Source organism: Epinephelus fuscoguttatus, linkage group LG12, assembly GCF_011397635.1.
Source record: "Epinephelus fuscoguttatus linkage group LG12, E.fuscoguttatus.final_Chr_v1".
Lineage (NCBI taxonomy): Eukaryota > Metazoa > Chordata > Actinopteri > Perciformes > Serranidae > Epinephelus > Epinephelus fuscoguttatus.
In genome coordinates this window covers 2,356,420-2,374,498 of record NC_064763.1, presented here as the reverse complement: position 1 = coordinate 2,374,498, position 18,079 = coordinate 2,356,420, and positions in this window count along the sequence as shown.

Genomic DNA, 18,079 nt, shown 5'->3' with positions numbered 1-18,079 from the left:
TTCTACCGTTTTTTTCCCCCGTTAAAGGGGTTTTTTTGGGGAGTTTTTCCTTATCCGCTGTGAGGGTCCAAAGGACAGAGGGATGTTGTATGCTGTAAAGCCCTGTGAGGCAAATTGTGATTTGTGATATTGGGCTTTATAAATAAAATTGATTGATTGATTGATTATATTCTATTGCACTGAATGTAATGACACTGCAGGGTAACGTTAACGCTTTGCTCTTTTAGCTGGATGCACAGCGTTAGCTTGGATGTGAACATCCGGTAGCTAGTAAATGATTAGCGAGCTAACACTCGTCAGGAATCCACAGGATCTAAAGTATCGTTGGAGTGCACTCTTTCTAATATGAGTTTGAGTCGGTAACAATCCAGGTGACTGGCACGATCCTACCACGAAGCAGATAGTTCATCTGCTATTTCAGCGGAAATGTAGACGCTGGTCCTGGGATCAAGCTGGGTGGCTCGCCATCTACTGGAATCTTCTGGACCGTCTTCATGAATCTTCTCACTCAACTTAAAGACCTGGGGCCTCATTTATAAAGCTTGCTTACGCACAAAACGGGACTTGAAAGTGGCGTATGCCACTTACCACGCAAAGGTTGTGATTTATAAAAATAAACTTGGCGGGAGAATGTTCGCACCTGTAAGCAAACTCTGAGTCATGCGTGCGCACATTTTGGAAGACACTGGGAAGTGGCGACGCAGACGGCGAGGTGGAGTCAGATTTTTATTGATGTCTCACACAAATTTAATGTCATGCTATATCCACCTTAGATCCACGTTATCATTGAAATTAAATACAGCAGCCTTATTTTGCGCTTGGAGTGAGTGATAATTGTTTCATAAAAACTCAAATCCTGAATTGAAATTCTTTCTAAATACGTATTTAATCCGTACTGCCTCTCAAGTCTCATTGTCCACTCTGTGAGCGCAGGAGGGGGAGAGGATGGCGCGACTGCATGGAATGTATTTCTTTATTTAGCTAAATATTTCCAGTGCATTTATCATGTCTTGAAATACAGCCATTAAGCACAACCGTTACACTCATTTCATCAGCCCTACATGTGACATGTAGACATGTGCTGTTCATGACAACACCGGCATGAAGAAACATGTTCGCCTACTACACTTTAATCTTTGAATTGTATTTCAAATTACACATTGTATTTTGGGACAGGGATACCACTGGTTCATGCTGTAATTCAAGCTGGGAGTCTGATCAGACTAATTGCCATAAACATGTAAATACTGCGGTGACCCTCGTGCGTAATTGCGCAAGATGGCACTGGCACATACTCCTTTTTGCCTCCACCTTTAATAAATGTGATTCTTTATGTCGCACATCAATGTCAAACGTCCTCAAATTTAAAAGCAACACATTAACTACATGTTGGTAAAGGAGTAGAAATATTTGGTCTACCTTTAGATCAGACCACTTTTTTTTGTTGTTGTTGTTCTGTCACTGTCTGTACAGTCCCACAGACACAGCTGACAGCATCAGCAGCGCTGATGTGTTGCCACTTTTTTTTTGCTTTCTTTTATTAGTGATCCCGCTGCTGTGGCCACCAAATAAAATCTTTCTTCAGTCCTCCATCTCCCGTTAAAGGGTCTCTAGCTCAGTCTCGGAGAAATTCCGTTTTTTGGTGGTTTCTCACCTGTCGCCGTGACTGACACAACGAGAGAACACTTGCATGCCAGCTTATATATATGCAGATCGCATTCATGAGGTGATTTGCATGACCATTTATGGTTGAACTAGGGCGTGTAGAGGGCAGAATATGAGGCAGATCTGGGTGCGCACAACTCCAGGAGGTCTGTGATTTATAAAGAGAACATTGCGTGCAAATGTGCATGCGCACAGTTTTATAAATCAGATTTTTTTTTTGGCGCACGCCATTTTCAGCTTTTGGGCACACGTCAACTTTTAGTATGAATCCTAAGCACTCTTATAAATGAGGCCCCTGACCTGCATTTAAAAACACAGGCTTATAGTCTGTTCTGATTTATTCTATGACTGGCATCTTTTCAGTATTTCTCTTATGTTTCTCTCTTTTGTTGTACAACATAATACCAGATTATAATATCATTTAAGTGCTGCTGAATGCAAACCTGTTTGAAAATTACTCTAGTAACTCAACTTCAAAATTCTCAAATGAAATTACAGTAGAATTGTTTTATCCTAACAGAATGTGTTCATCACATTTTGACAGTACAAATAAACATGAGATTAGTATTATACTGAAGTGACAATAGAGAATAACATCTCATATATTAAACATTAAACCAATAAATTTCACCACTTTCAGAAAACATGGTAAGTATTTTCTGTATTTCACAGAACCAGTTTCATTAGCTGTGTAAACACCATAAATCTGGCAAATACATCTAACAATAACAGTAACCTAAATCTTATAATGCACTTTCATCAGTACAAGAATAGGCTCTCTGCAGATGAGAGAGCGTATGCCTGTGTAAACATTAGCACTAGCCGTTAGCAACATGTAGCACAGAGCTAGCAGTGTGCTATTAGCAAGCCGCTGAACACTGAAGGAAGCTTTCATCTTACCGACGTGATTAACATTTTATGCAGCCTCAAATCAGCGTCGGACTCCTCCTGCGTCGGATTAAACACGGCACAAGGCTGTATACCTCCGACTAAGTTAGTTTAATAAGGAGAAATAGCTTCAATATCTGGGAGCTTCTGCTCGCTGCGTGTGTGACTTCTCGCTGCGACGTCCAAGGCAGAAAGGAAAGAGAAAACTACTGCGCGCAAGGTCACTTCCCACAATAGACTGAACTCGGCATCTGATTGGCTGTTGACTGTTCGTATAATACGTGATTGATAAGCTGCCCTCAAGAACACCTCAGATTTTACACATTCAGCCTATATATATTGATCTACACTTACATGTCACTTGTGCATTTCTTTTGTGTAAATGAAAAGATTCATAATCACAATCTATTATCCTTTTAACTTCGTTAACCTGGTTTTCACCTGGGTTACAACTCCAACAACACCTTTCATTTGTTCAGTTAACGCTACATTTGACATGAGCCACAAACCAGACTGCTTTGTGCCAGTAAATATCAAGTAATTACCCACCGTATGTTTGCTGTAAAGTAGGTTAACAGCAGTGCCATCTACATCTCTCTGGTTAGCAGGAAACAGATTAGGTACATTGCCTCATCTCACCAGTGTACGCCAAAGTGTGGGCGAGCGGAGAGCTTCTTCTATTTCCTTATACACAACATCTCGTCTTCATCTGGCCTGGGAACGCCTTGGGGTCCCCCAGGAGGAGCTGGAAAGCGGGCTGTCTGGGATGCTTTGCTTGGCCTGCTGCCCCCGCGACCCGGCCTCGGATAAGCGAATGAAGATGGATGGATGGATGGATGGATGGACAACACTGTCACCCCCTGCTGTCATTTGATATTAATGAAGCATACCCATTCAAATCGCACTGAACTTTGATGATACTGATGTGAAAGGTTCAGGTCACAAGTTTAATTAACGAACAACAACATAGTACTACATCCATGAGTACTCTTGCCTTATTATGATTGTATATTATGCCTTATTGGCATTGCTTTTATCGTTTTTCCTAACCAAATCTGTGTCACTTGTTTTTTTAAATACTTTATTTTAGTGTCATCATGGCATTTCATACATTTAATCCATGTTATATAGCCTATGTAACGATGACAAAACATTTTGACATACATAAATAACGTGTGTAGGTGTGTCACCCAGTGATACATCGTACAATAAATTATACAATAAATTAAAATAAATAAATAAATAAATAATGACAATATTTGCAGTACAGATTTAAATTATACAATGTTGTAATAATTCTGAATTAATAGAAAAACGTGCTTCTTCCACCTTCTTCCTTAGAAGAGGAAGAAGGGGGTGAAAAAAATCCCAAAACAAAACACTTTGGGCCGGATCTCCTAAGATCCCAATTTCCCTGTACTAATTTGCCTGCGCTATCTAGAATTTTGCATGTGGGGCTGAACCCGGTTTGCGGGTGATTTACTAAGAGTGCTTGCGCAAATGACAACAGGTGCAAACATATTGGAGACACCCTATTTAAATGAGGGTTTTGCGTGTTTTATGGTTTGCAGCATGGCGAGTTTGGAGAGAAAGCGCAAAATGAAATTCGACCCTATGGAATTAGAGGTGTTGGTAGATGAGGCCAATAAACACTTAAATGAGCTGCAGGAAAGACACCTGATTGTCTCACAAAGGAATGCTATATCACTAGGACCACCAGGATTACAGCGCCCCTCCAAGCGCAGCAACCGCCAGACCGTCATATGTAGGCTAACTTCATTGTTTATGCTGCCCGTGTGCTCAGAAGCACACAAAAATGCATTTTTGAGTAATTTCCGAGAAGTTATGATAAAATAAAAAAAAAAATATTAAAAACTATAGAATAGGACTGACAACCTCTCCAGTGTCTCATGTCAGTTAATTAACACTATTTGTCGGCTTTTTATAATGCCTTTTTTTTTTTTTTTTTTTTTTTTTTTGCTGTTTCGCTGCTGCTGCTGCGCCGTGTAGCCAGTTATAAGTGGCTTTGCTAAACACACACACACACACACACACACACACACACACACATACATTGAACTAACAACTGAATGAATGAATGAATGAATGAACATTGGAAGCGGTTCAGCCGCAGTCCCGCCGGCTGGCGGGGTCACTGTGGAGATTAGGCTACATTCGTTTTATATTATTAACAAAATGTTTTTTTATTGACCGTATGAATGGTTTTGTTTTCAAATAAATATTTGGAAACGAAAATGTATGCTTTGGTGTACTTTTACAGAGTTTTGCAATGCCCCCTTAGTTTAAGTTTTGTGCAGCATAGTAAATCTGCAAAAACAACAAAAATACTGGTCCAACCGACCATTGTCTGCGAATTGTCTGCCAAAATTGTCAGCGTGCTTACACCAAAACACAAGTGAGTCACATCTAGGGTGGGTGAAATCTGTCTGCCAACGGCAAGCGAAGTCATGAGGTGAGGTGAGGTGAGGTGAGGTGAGCGACAGCTGAGACGGTCATCAGACGCCAACAGTATCCATGACAACATACTGTCACCTGGACCTTTGTTCCAAAGTAAACGCACAAATGTACCCTGTAGTTGTATAGGCTACCCGCTGAAAATATAAAGGAACAATGTAGATTGACTGTTTGTTTGTAATTAGGTCATTTTGAAATAAAATCACATCTGATTTATTACTTGCTGCAGAAGTCATCACTCCATCTTCCCTCCGATTTTTCAGTTTTATTGTCATGCTGTATAATAGAATAAGTATCCTGTAATTAAAAATACCAACTGTATAAGTTCTCTCTAATTTCCCCCCAAACGTCCATATTATTGATCAGCAGGTCGCACATACCCTGTTATAATAGAGTAGGTACCCAGTAGTTAAAAAAAAACCTATGATATAAGTTCTCTGTAAATCCATAACTTAATATCTAGTTCCCCTATACCTACATATAACATGGTGACAATTTTGAAGTCATTAAAATGTTGAAGGTCTTCTCTCTGGCAATTGTGTTCATCCAACATTACGCCTTTTCCAGCTCTGTGCACGCTCTCCTTTCATCCCAGGAAATACATACAAATATAGCAAGATAAAACACAACACATACAGTACAGGCCAAAAGTTTGGAGACACCTTCTCATTCAATGCGTTTTCTTTATTTTCATGACTATTTACATTGTAGATTCTCACTGAAGGCATCAAAACTATGAGTGAACACGTGGAGTTATGTACTTAACAAAAAAAGGTGAAATAACTGAAAACATGTTTTATATTCTAGTTTCTTCAAAATAGCCACCCTTTGCTCTGATTACTGCTTTGCACACTCTTGGCATTCTCTCGATGAGCTTCAAGAGGTAGTCACCTGAAATGGTTTCCACTTCACAGGTGTGCCTTATCAGGGTTAATTAGTGGAATTTCTTGCTTTATCAATGGGGTTGGGACCATCAGTTGTGTTGTGCAGAAGTCAAGTTAATACACGGCCGACAGCCCTATTGGACAACTGTTAAAATTCATATTATGGCAAGAACCAATCAGCTAACTAAAGAAAAACGAGTGGCCATCATTACTTACCAAGAAACACAAGGAATGGACATTAGACCAGTGGAAATCTGTGCTTTGGTCTGATGAGTCCAAATTTGAGATCTTTGGTTCCAACCGCCGTGTCTTTGTGAGACGCAGAAAAGGTGAACGGATGGATTCCACATGCCTGGTTCCCACTGTGAAGCATGGAGGAGGAGGTGTGATGGTGTGGGGGTGTTTTGCTGGTGACACTGTTGGGGATTTATTCAAAATTGAAGGCACACTGAACCAGCATGGCTACCACAGCATCCTGCAGCGACATGCCATCCCATCCGGTTGTGTTTTAGTTGGACGATCATTTATTTTTCAACAGGACAATGACCCCAAACACACCTCCAGGCTGTGTAAGGGCTATTTGACCAAGAAGGAGAGTGATGGAGTGCTGCGGCAGATGACCTGGCCTCCACAGTCACTGGACCTGAACCCAATCGAGATGGTTTGGGGTGAGCTGGACCGCAGAGTGAAGGCAAAGGGGCCAACAAGTGCTAAACACCTCTGGGAACTCCTTCAAGACTGTTGGAAAACCATTTCAGGTGACTACCTCTTGAAGCTCATGGAGAGAATGCCAAGAGTGTGCAAAGCAGTAATCAGAGCAAAGGGTGGCTATTCTGAAGAAACTAGAATATAAAACATGTTTTCAGTTATTTCACCTTTTTTTGTTAAGTACATAACTCCACATGTGTTCATTCATAGTTTTGATGCCTTCAGTGAGAATCTACAGTGTAAATAGTCATGAAAATAAAGAAAACGCATTGAATGAGAAGGTGTGTCCAAACTTTTGGCCTGTACTGTATGCTTGATATGCTTTACTGACAGCTTACTGTGCAGTTAAATTTGTTTGTTCTTCCATGTTTTGAGGCAAGTAATATCAAAACAAACATCTCGCATTGTTCTCTGTAGTTACAGAACAAGTTATATATATATATATATATATATATATATACATACATATATATGCAGTGGTAGTTTTCCTCTTGTTACATTTAGTTACAGAGTAAATACAGGATATGCGGGCTGTATTCTAAAGCGCTAATAGTTCCCCCGTACTTACATTTAGTTACAGGGTAAGTACAGGGTATGCGGGCTGTAATCTAAAGCGCTACTAGTTCCCCCGTGGTTACATTTAGTTACAGGGTAAGTACAGGGTATGCGGGCTGTATTCTAAAGCGCTACTAGTTCCCCAGTAGTTACATTTAGTTACAGGGTAAGTACAGGGTATGTGGGCTATAATTCTAAAGCGCTAATAGTTCCCCCGTAGTTACATTTAGTTACAGGGTAAGCACAGGGTATGCGGGCTGTATTCTAAAGCGCTAATAGTCCCCCTGTAGTTTCATTTAGTTACAGGGTAAGTACAGGTATGCAGGCTGTATTCTAAAGCGTTAATAGTTCCCCTGTAGTTACATTTAGTTACAGGGTAAGCACAGGGTATGCGGGCTATAATACTAAATGTAAATTGTACATTGTATATCATATAAAAAACAAAATATTACATCCTTAACTTAAAGCCTTTAGTTAACATACTTATTGTTTCAAAATAAGTAAACTGATAGCATTTAATTCTTTATTTCTTAGTTTTTCTTGCATTGCTTCATTTTGTCCTTCTTTTTCATCTTCCTTTCCACTCCTGATGAAGATGACAGGGTTGAGGTTGAGATGAGGGGAAAGAAGCTGGTGCACCTTGGCCATATGTTGAACCTATAGAGAAAAACTGTTAGTTTCAGTCTGATCATTATTTATAGTCTGAGATATCTGGATTTCTGACAGCCATGATGTCTCCCAGTTGGTGAGAAGCCATCAAACTGTTGGCCACACAGCCGCAAAGCCATCATCGCTGGCACTCTAGATGTGAATAAATACAATATTAATGGTCTACGTAAGGCTATACAAGAAATACTGTATAGCTAACTAAAATCAGTGTGTAGTTTCTAGTTTGTCAACAGACCATTACAAATATGTAGCACAATAATAATGGAAAAGTTGCAGTTAATGTCCAATTATTGTGTGGAACAAGCTTGCAACAACAGAGGTCATCGAGCAATAAGCCATGAAACCAGAAGCATGAGTAACTTTCTCTTTTATTTTATTTTACTGACAAAACCTAAATGCAGCATAGGACATGCTTGATATGCTGCTAATCAGCAGCAAAGCAATTATAAGTTTATGTAAGCTCAAAGGAGGATGCGTTGAAAGTTTATCCAGCGCAGTAACAACACTAAAGTTAGCTTCTGATTTGTAGCTTCAGATTCCCAGTTAAGTGAAAGTTATGGGAAACATTATTATTGGTTCATTCTTCGTTTTTGCACCACTTACACTTATTAAATAGTGTTACACATCATAGCAAAAGCCTTAAAATACAGTTTCAGAATCGTGAAACCTTTATTTTAACAGAAAAAGGGTGATTTCACTGATATTTCTCCATCAACCACATTAGATCAGGTCCAGATCAAATAGCACTATACTTAGACTTATTTTTACCTTTTGAAATACGATCACACAGTATCTCTATAGAATACATTTTCAAATCTGTTTAATGCGGTCTGGGTGGGAAAAAAGCAGTGAAATCACCTTTTTTTTTCAGTTCTCCCAAAAAGAATAAAGGTTTTGCAAATGTTAAACTGTGTTTTAATGAGTTTCTGGACTCTCCTTGTTAGTCTAGTCCAAATTTGCAAAGTGTAAGTATAGTGGTTTTTAATCTGGACTTGGCCTAATGTGGTTTAGAAGTAACTTTGATCAGTGAGATTGCCCTTTGTTTGATTTTCACAAATAGAATAAGTTTCACAAATCTGAAACTGTGATTTAGTGAGTGTCAGTGTGTCCTTAGTAATTTAGTCTAGATTTGACAAGTCTAAGTATAACGTTAGTGGTTTTTGATTTATAAATATCAGTGAAATCACCCTTTTTTCATAAGCAAAAGAAAGGTTTCAAAATTCTTAAACTGTGTTTAACAGTGTTAAGACCTTTGCTACGATGTGACAGGGTTAGCTTGGATGTGAACTTTCGATAGATAAAAAATGATTATCGAGGTAACACTCCAACAACACCTTTCATTTGTTCAGTTAACGCTACATTTGACATGAGCCACAAACCAGACTGTTTTGTGCCAGTAAATATATTCAAGTTGTCACCCACCGTATGTGCAGTGCCATCTACATCTCTCTGGTTAGTAGGAAACAGATTAGGTTCGTTGCCTCATCTCACCAGTGTACGCCAAAGTGTGGGCGAGCGGAGAGCTTTTTCTATCTCTTTATACACAACATCACGTCTTCGTCTGGCCTGGGAATGCCTTGGGGTCCCCCAGGAGGAGCTGGGAGGTGTTGCTGGGGAGAGGGATGTCTGGGGTGCTTTGCTTGGCCTGCTGCCCCCGTGACCTAGCCCCAGATAAGCGGATGAAAATGGATGGATGGATGGATGGATGGATGGATGGACAACACTGTCGCCACCTGCTGTCATTTGATATTAATGAAGCGTACCTATTCAAATCCTACTGAACTTTGATGACGCTGATGTGAAAGGTTATAGGTCACAATTTTAATTAAAAAAACAACAACGTAGTACTACATCCATGAGTACTCTTGCCTTATTATGATTATATTATGCCTTATTGGCGTTGCTTTTACGAGAGGGTCATCAGACGCCAACAGTATCCATGACAACATACTGTCACCTGGACCTTTGTTCCGAAGTAAACGCACAGATGTACCCCGTAGTTGTATAGGCTACCCGCTAAAAATATAAAGTAACAATGTAGATTGCCTGTTTGTTTGTAATTAGGTCATTTAGAAATAAAATCACATCTAATTTATTACTTGCTGCAGAAGTCATCACTCCATCTTCCCTCTGATTTTTCAGTTTTATTGTCATACCGTAGGCTACTCTGTAATATAAAAAAAATTTCCTGTAATTAAAAATACCTACTGTATAAGTTCTCTCTAAATTCCCCCCAAACTTGCATATTATGGATCAGTAGGTCACACATACCCTGTTAAAATAGTAGTTAAAAATACCTACTGTATAAGTTCTCTCTAAATTCCCCCCAAACTTCCATATTATTGATCATATATTATTGATCAGTAGGTCGCTCATACCCTGTTATAATAGAATAGGTACCCAGTAGTTAAATAAGTTCTCTCTAAATTCCCCCCAGATGTCCATATTATTGATCAGTAGGTCGCACATACCCTGTTATGTAAGGAATAATGTATAATGAGCCGGTGCTCATTCCCCTTCAGGGGTATAGAAACACCCCCCCCCCCCCGGCTGCACATCGGGGTTCTATTCCCCTGTCGGGAGTTATTTTCCCAGTGAACATTATACATTATCCCACTTATTACACAGCTAATTATCAGTTAAATAAATAATATTGTCTGCCTCCACGATGTGCATTAAAACCGACCGGATTCGACAACTTTTGGTGAAAGTTTTGTACTCACTCAGGCTTAGTGAGCTGAACCGAGGCATAAAACTCGCATAAAATGTCATTAAGTATGACTGCCAAGTGTGTATTCAAATCCATGTTCTTTTGTTTTTGGCAGAGAAAGTCCGTCAGCATAGTAGTAGTAGCCTAGTACAGTGCAGTATAGTACAGTAGCCCATTTTGTTGTCTTTTTTGTATTTATCTCATCTTTCTCCTCCTCTATCACTTGAAGCTCTTCAGGTGTCAGTTCCTTGTGCCGTTTTTCGCTTATTTTTTTCTTTCCTTCTCCATTTCTTTTTCTTCAGCGGCATCCCATTCCTCAAAATCCTTGTAGCTACTCTCCAGATAAGTTAAAAGAAATGTTAAAATCAGCCATTTCTGTTTGTTTTTTTCCTCGGAAGTTGTTTGACAGCTGCAGTGTTGCAGGGCAGCGTCCCTAGCAACGCTGGGCTACATAACAACGGTCATTACACAGTTGCTATGTAGCCCACGTAGAAATGGCTGATTTTAACATTTCTTTTAACTTATTTGGACAGTAATATCAGACCGCTGAATGCCGCGACTGACCAGTCAGAATACAGCATTTAATAGAGCTGTGTAATGAAATAGAATAGGTACCCAGTAGTTAAAAATGCCTACTGTATAAGTTCTCTCTAAATTCCCCCAAACGTCCATATTATTGATCAGCAGTTCGCACATACCCTGTTATAATAGAATAAGTACCCTGTAATTAAAAATACCTACTGTATAAGTTCTCTCTAAATTCCCCCCAAACGTCCATATTATTGATCAGCAGGTCGCACATACCCTGTTATAATACAATAGGTACCCTGTAGTTAAAAAAAACCTACATTGTAAATTCTCTGTAAATTCACGAATTGTTAGCCCCTTACTCCATAACTTAACATCTTGTTCCCCTGTACCTACATATATGTATTGGTGCGTACTACACTGGTACACCGTTAGTACAACAGATTACACTATGACTACCCGATAGTTAGGGTGTAAATTGCGGGCTATAATCTAAAGCATTACCAATGTTTTTGACAACTGTCATCAGCACTGAAATGAACAGGACCTGCATGCAAACACACACTCACTAAATACTGAACTGTAATGTTACTCTGTTTAGCTGGGAGAATACTACACATTAATCAACAACAGTTTTTGTGGTGTTAGCTTAACTGAGTTAACACACGCACACTTAAACATTAACTCACACATGGTAATGTTAACTTAAGCTAACGCTACAATAACATTACAAGGTCAATGTTACTCCACTTGTATGTAATATTTGTCAAGTGTGGACATGTATGCAATTAACTAACATCACTTAGATTACTTTAATACGTATCTCTGAAGTTTACGTTGAACAATGGAAGCTAACTTTACTAGCTGTAATTTAGCTTGGCAAGACGGGTGCAGTGTTCAGCGAGGTTGCCGGTGTAGGTGGGCGTGTATAGTGTCTCTGGCTCTCCCTTGCTCCTCCACAGCGCCATTTTCTCGTCCAAAAGTTTGCATGTCTGGTTGCAAAAATTCAAGATGGCTACGGCCAAAATGCCAAACTCTAGGCTTCAAAACGGCAGACCACAAACCCATGGGTGATGTCACAATGGCTACGTCCATTACTTTTGTAGTCTAAGGTCTGAACTGTGCTAAAGCAGCTGGAAAGTCCCATAGGGCTGGCCAAATTTTCACCCAGAAGGCAGGTGTTCACTGAATATAGAGCAAGACCGTGATGTTTTTCTCTAAACCTTGAATGTCATGAAAGCCAGCTGACAAAGCAGCAGAATGTGACAAGCTGGGACGAGAACGTGTTGACCTCTCCCACCCTGGACACAAATTCTTCTGTTAGCAGTTATTATTGTATAATATTGTATTACATCAGATATGTCTGGTTACTAAAACAATAACACTATCTCTTTCCCTTTCTCTCTGCAACACATGCCATAGCCTAGTTCTTACTCCACACAACAACCTATCCAGAATCAGAGAAACACCAACACATATTACAGCTTTCAGACACTCAGTCGTGGAGCAGAAACAGATGTGTTTGAATGAAGTTAAAAAGCCTTTATTTCAAAACATGGCTGCTTACATTAAAAACACAGATCAGTTTCGACTCTCTGGTCTTCTTCAGGGTGCAAAAGAGTGGACAGGAGTCAAGCAAGCATTTTATAAGCTTGGTAGGGGGCGTCACCCAATCTTGATTAATGAGTGAGTACGGGTGGGTCACACCAATTGATTATAATGAGAAGCCATTTTGAAATTGGCACACCTCTACAAGTAAATAATACTTGTAATATTAATAATACTAGAAATATTACTAAATTGTGTCCCTAAAGTAGTGTTTCTGTCCAGACTAAACATCCTGAGGCACTATTGATAATATCAGGAGACTTCAACCATGTTTCCGTCTCCTCTCACCTGACTGGATTTCCAGTTTGTTAACTGTCCAACCAGAGAAAATAAAACCCTGATCTGCTGTATGCCAATGTCAAAGAAGCTTACAGAGTCAATGCCTTACCACCACTGGGCAGGTCAGATCACAGTTTGGTTCTTCTGCAGACATGTTACAAACCCTGTGTGTGGAGGCAGCCTGCAACTAAACTCACAGTCAGGAAATGGACTGGAATGGGTTGGAGCTGGGAAGACTTTGCTCTGGGAAGTGTTGTGGAAAATTCTGGTATTTGGTATTGCTATGATGTATGATGTGTGTTGCTCATTTAACCCCTACTGTGACAGCAGTGAGAGACACCAAGGTTACGAGCCAGGCAAGCTCAGACACCAAGTGTCCTTGTTAGTCTCAGGAGATGTTGTGTTTTAGGAATGTCATACCAACCTATCTACTGCAAGTGCCACATATTTTGACTATTGATGTGCATGTGTTATGGGAGCTATAACAATAGCAGGGCTAGAGGACATCTAGGCACTCACTGACTGACTGACTGACTGACTGACTGACTGTTCTTGTGGTTGTGTGTGACTCCGTTCATGAATGCTTATTAAAACTCAAGAAAGACAGTCAATGTGTTAAGACTTTTTCTTTGAACTGTTTATTAAATAGTTGTTTTGCCACCACAAAATTGGTGACCACGAAGGGACCTCATCTGTCAGCGGGATTCTGGAATTCTGGACTGAAGGTGTGAAGACTGCACCAAAGCTCAGCCACCTCAAACTCCCCCACAAAGGAAGGTTGAGAGGAGGGCCTTACGTCTGGAAAACCAGGATTCCCTTCATCGCTGGGGTCCAACGAACTTGGTGGCTGTCAACACCTCGCTGTCTTTTCTGGTGAGTTTTGAGGACTGCGCACGAAAAATCTTTTCCACCTATTGAGATAGGTTGGCAGACGTGCCAGGCACCGTTTCTGGGAAGCTGAGTGCAGGAAAAGTGGTGGGCTCAGTTTAGGTCAGTGACCTAAAGTTGTGTAGGTTAGGAACCTAACACGACACCTGATTATTTCAGCCGTTAAAGGTGGAAAAAAAGGTGGTGAGAAGCTGTCTGGGTTAGAGGAGAATTAGAAACACTTGCTATCAAAGTGGAACAGACAGAGTGAGTGAAGCCCGTTTTTTCTCTATTTTCTTTTTGCAAGTAGTGCACGTTTTCGGGTAAAGGTAAAAAAAAAATTCCTTTAAAGTGATAAGTTTGTGCATTTTTTTAGACTGATTTTTGCTTCCACAAATTTGATTTGCTTCTAATACTACTGAGAAAACTGAGAGTTTGATTACAATGGGATCTGGACAGAGCAATACCTCAAAAGGGAAAATTGAGCCTGATTATGGCGCTCCCAATGTGAGATTTATGGAGATTAATTATGGAAAGGATAGCGCGGCTCAGTTAGATCTGTGGGTCAGTGAGTGTTGTTTCCCGAGAACAGGCAGCCTGAGTACTAAACAGCTCGAGGCTTTAGAGATGAGGTTGACAGACTTAGAAAGAAGGGGATTAGAAGGGAAGTTTGGAGGAAAGGTCAAGTTCCAGGCAGACTGGTCAGCTTTTAGAAGTTGGATGAGAGAAGCCAAGCACAAGCAGGGCCCCAAAGTTTTCCTGGCGCAGTGTTCGAAGCTGGATTCGGACCTCGACTCGGCTCCACCTGAATGGCCCCCAACGTATGTTGAACACCACACACCGGAGGGAGCAGCTGGCCTCTCTGAACCAGCGCTGCTTACAGAGACATTGTTCTTCGGCTGTTGAGAAGATTGAAAGCGGGTTTCCCTGTTCGTTTGGACTGGGGAAAAGTGGTGGCGGTTAAGCAGGATGCAAATGAGACTGTCTCTGCTTATCTATAGCCTACCGCTTGAGACAGGCAGCGATGCAGTATGGTGGACTGACCAAACTTGAGGAAAGTGGAAAGGGGGGCACAAAGACAATGACCGTTGTTTCAAGTGCGGCAAAAAAGGGACATTGGGCAAGAAACTGCTGTAAAGGGGGAAACAACAAGAAAAAAAGATGGGGCAGATGAGTCAGATTGACTATGTGGTGAGAGCACGAGGATGGACGAATCTGGTGACGACACTGACCTGGAAAACCAACCAACGCTTCAGACACGTGAGAAAACTAACACTAACACAAATACAGAAACATATAACATGCACATCATGACTGATGCAGAGTATGAGCTTGTTTCTGATGTGATTCTGCACCTTGAATCTAAACAGAGAGAGATAGCAATAAGCAATATGCTGGCTGATTTTTCAGCGGAGGCATACAAACAGATGCCTCGATGCACACAGTGTCAGTTAAAAGTGTTGAACTCTCTTTCGTAAGACGTGATTTTCATCTGAAGGCTAAACCTCAACTGAATGGGAGATAGCAGAAAACAATTGGAGTTGCAGGAGTAGCGATTATTGAAAAATACACTGCTCCACTAATTTGTTTTGATTCTGAGTCGGGGAAGTCTTTCAAACACTCATTCTTGTATTCCGACAAATGCCCTATCAATCTGATCGGATGAGATCTCATGTGTATGTTGGGAATTGTTTTGATTTGTACACCTGACGGCATTCAGGTGAGGAGAGTGAATGAAATGAAGGAAAGTTCTGTTTTTTTCCAACACGCTGAGGGACAGTTTGTGTGCAAGTGGAAGATAGAACTCCCTACCTCTGTTTTGCTGAAGCTCCCAGAGACACACACACACACACATGCTGATGTCACATTCCTGCACTGCACAGCACACATGGTCCCTATGTCACACACTGACCATGATTATGAGGACATCTGGGGCCAATTGCACCAACTGGTCTTTACTACGCCTGGTCGTAACTCCTAAGACGGCCTTTGTTAAGACCAGTCTTAAGGAGTGGACTTACGCTGGTTGCACCAACAGGGCTTACGCCTGGTCTTAGCTACGCTGGTTTTAGCTGTGGGCATCCATGTGAATGTCCCCGGAATGCCCCACGCGGCCTGCCTAGAGGAGCACGGTGACGTTAAATGACGCGCCGCTGAATCACCCCGTGTACTTGACAGATGACAATAGACAGTTGACAGCCCCTCTCATCTATGTTGACAGTTTATTTACAGTTTAAGATTTGAAGAAAACATGAAGGATCAACGAAAAACTTTACTGAAACTGAAATTAGAAAATTAATCAAGCTGTACAGCCAGCACAGAGACATATCACAAATAAGAAAAAACAGTCGGTATGGACAGAGATAACGGGGCACATCAATACGTGTTCAGACTCTGGCTGCCTTCATACAGAGGCTGACATGAGGAAGAAGTGGAAAGATCTTCTCGGCAAGGCAAAAAATACATCTCCAAAAAAAATCATCCAACTGGCGGGGGTCCTCCCCAAAAACCTCAATTTACAGTGACATCATTGTTGACGTATTTGGGGAGGATTCCCCTGCCTGGTGGGAAGGCTGGTGGTAGTGCTGCGTTGCAGCCCAACACAAACTGTAAATCCAGTGACAGCTCTTCAGTAAGTTCAAACAGATCTCTCCTACAGAATTGAAACCTCTCAATCAGCTCCTCATCATTATATAAGCTATGTCCAATTGCTTCTGTCCCTAATTACCCTAAATGCCCGCTCGTATGCAGACGGTGGATGAGACATGCCATAATCGAATTGCGCTCTCTGCGCTCTAGCTTGATAATGACCTTACACCTGCTCCTGACTAGGTGTAAGATTTACGCCCGGTCTTAGTGAGAAGAAGGCTTAAGCCCTATTGGTGCAACCGGCGTAACTATTAGGTAGGACTCAGAACGCCAAGTTATGACCGACTTAGCTTAAGACCAGGCTTAAGACCAGTTGGTGCAACCGGCCCCTGGTGTAATACAGGACAGGAACAGGATTGGTTGTATTGGAATGACGTTAAATGTGCTGTCTCTGTGAAACTTCCTGATCGATTGCATGAGCTGATTTTGTCACAAAACTCTGATCCACATTTCTCACTGGTAAATCTCAACTGTGCAGACCTGGGTCTGTGGGTGCGGGAGCTGAACACCACTCCATGCTGGAAGTCTACAACTGATCCTCATGTTGATTTTAATGAAGGAATGAGAGTGTACAGAAAGAAACTAAATTGTGCCATTGAGACTTCCCGTTCAGTTGTGTTTGCATATAAGACTGGTTTTGATACTGACATGTGCATGGTTAAAGGGAAATTTTGGTTTATTTCAACCTGTGTCCTATCGTCCTAAATTTGTTTCAATTGACTAGTGACATAAATATAATAGTTAGCATGTTAGCCGTTAGCCTAGATACAGCTGGGGCGCATAGTAGTGTCAGACCTGTTAAAATGTAAGTGAAACGGCACACTTCAAGTGCAAAGTTAGTCCACTAAACAAGCTTTTTTTCCACAAAGACCGCCTCATATCGAAATCTTGCGAGAACAAGCAGCAACAGCTGGAAAGCAGAACCGGACAGTAGCCTGAAAAGTTCATTCATTTATTTTATGAAAGATTTATAGAATAATGGCTGACTTTTTGCCAGACTTAGACTTTGTGGAGGAGGAATTTGATTTTGCAGAGTTTGATGGCCGCCCTTATTTATTTGAGCCAGAATACACTGATGAAGAGCTTCATGAAATTGAAGAACGGAGGAGGAGAGAGAGAGAGGGGCAACAGGTAGAGGACGAGAGAGGAGGAATGGTTGCTGCAAGGCTGCGTAGCTCTGGAGATTGGTGGCGTACCTGTGAATGATGTGCCCCAGTGCCCACAGAAGAGGAATGCCTCTGTTGCAAGGAATGGGACCGGCCTGATTTCTCCCAGGCCAGATTTGAGAGACACACCGATTGCCAATGCTGATTTTGAATTCTTTGTAGAGACCCCAGCACTGGTAAAAATGTTGCAGATTTTGCTGTCACAACACTGCAAGAGACAGTGATCGCATGTCTTTTGTCATCCTCACATTCAGCTCAAGCGGCTGCATTGGTGGCTCTGACAGAGGCATGTAAACTGGCAGAGGGCAAGTCTGTTAACATTTACACAGACAGCAGATATGCTTGGGGTGTGGTTCACAATTTGTGACAAAATTGAAAGAATAGGGATTTCTTTTTTTTTCTTTTTTTTTTTTTTTAAACTTGTCTGC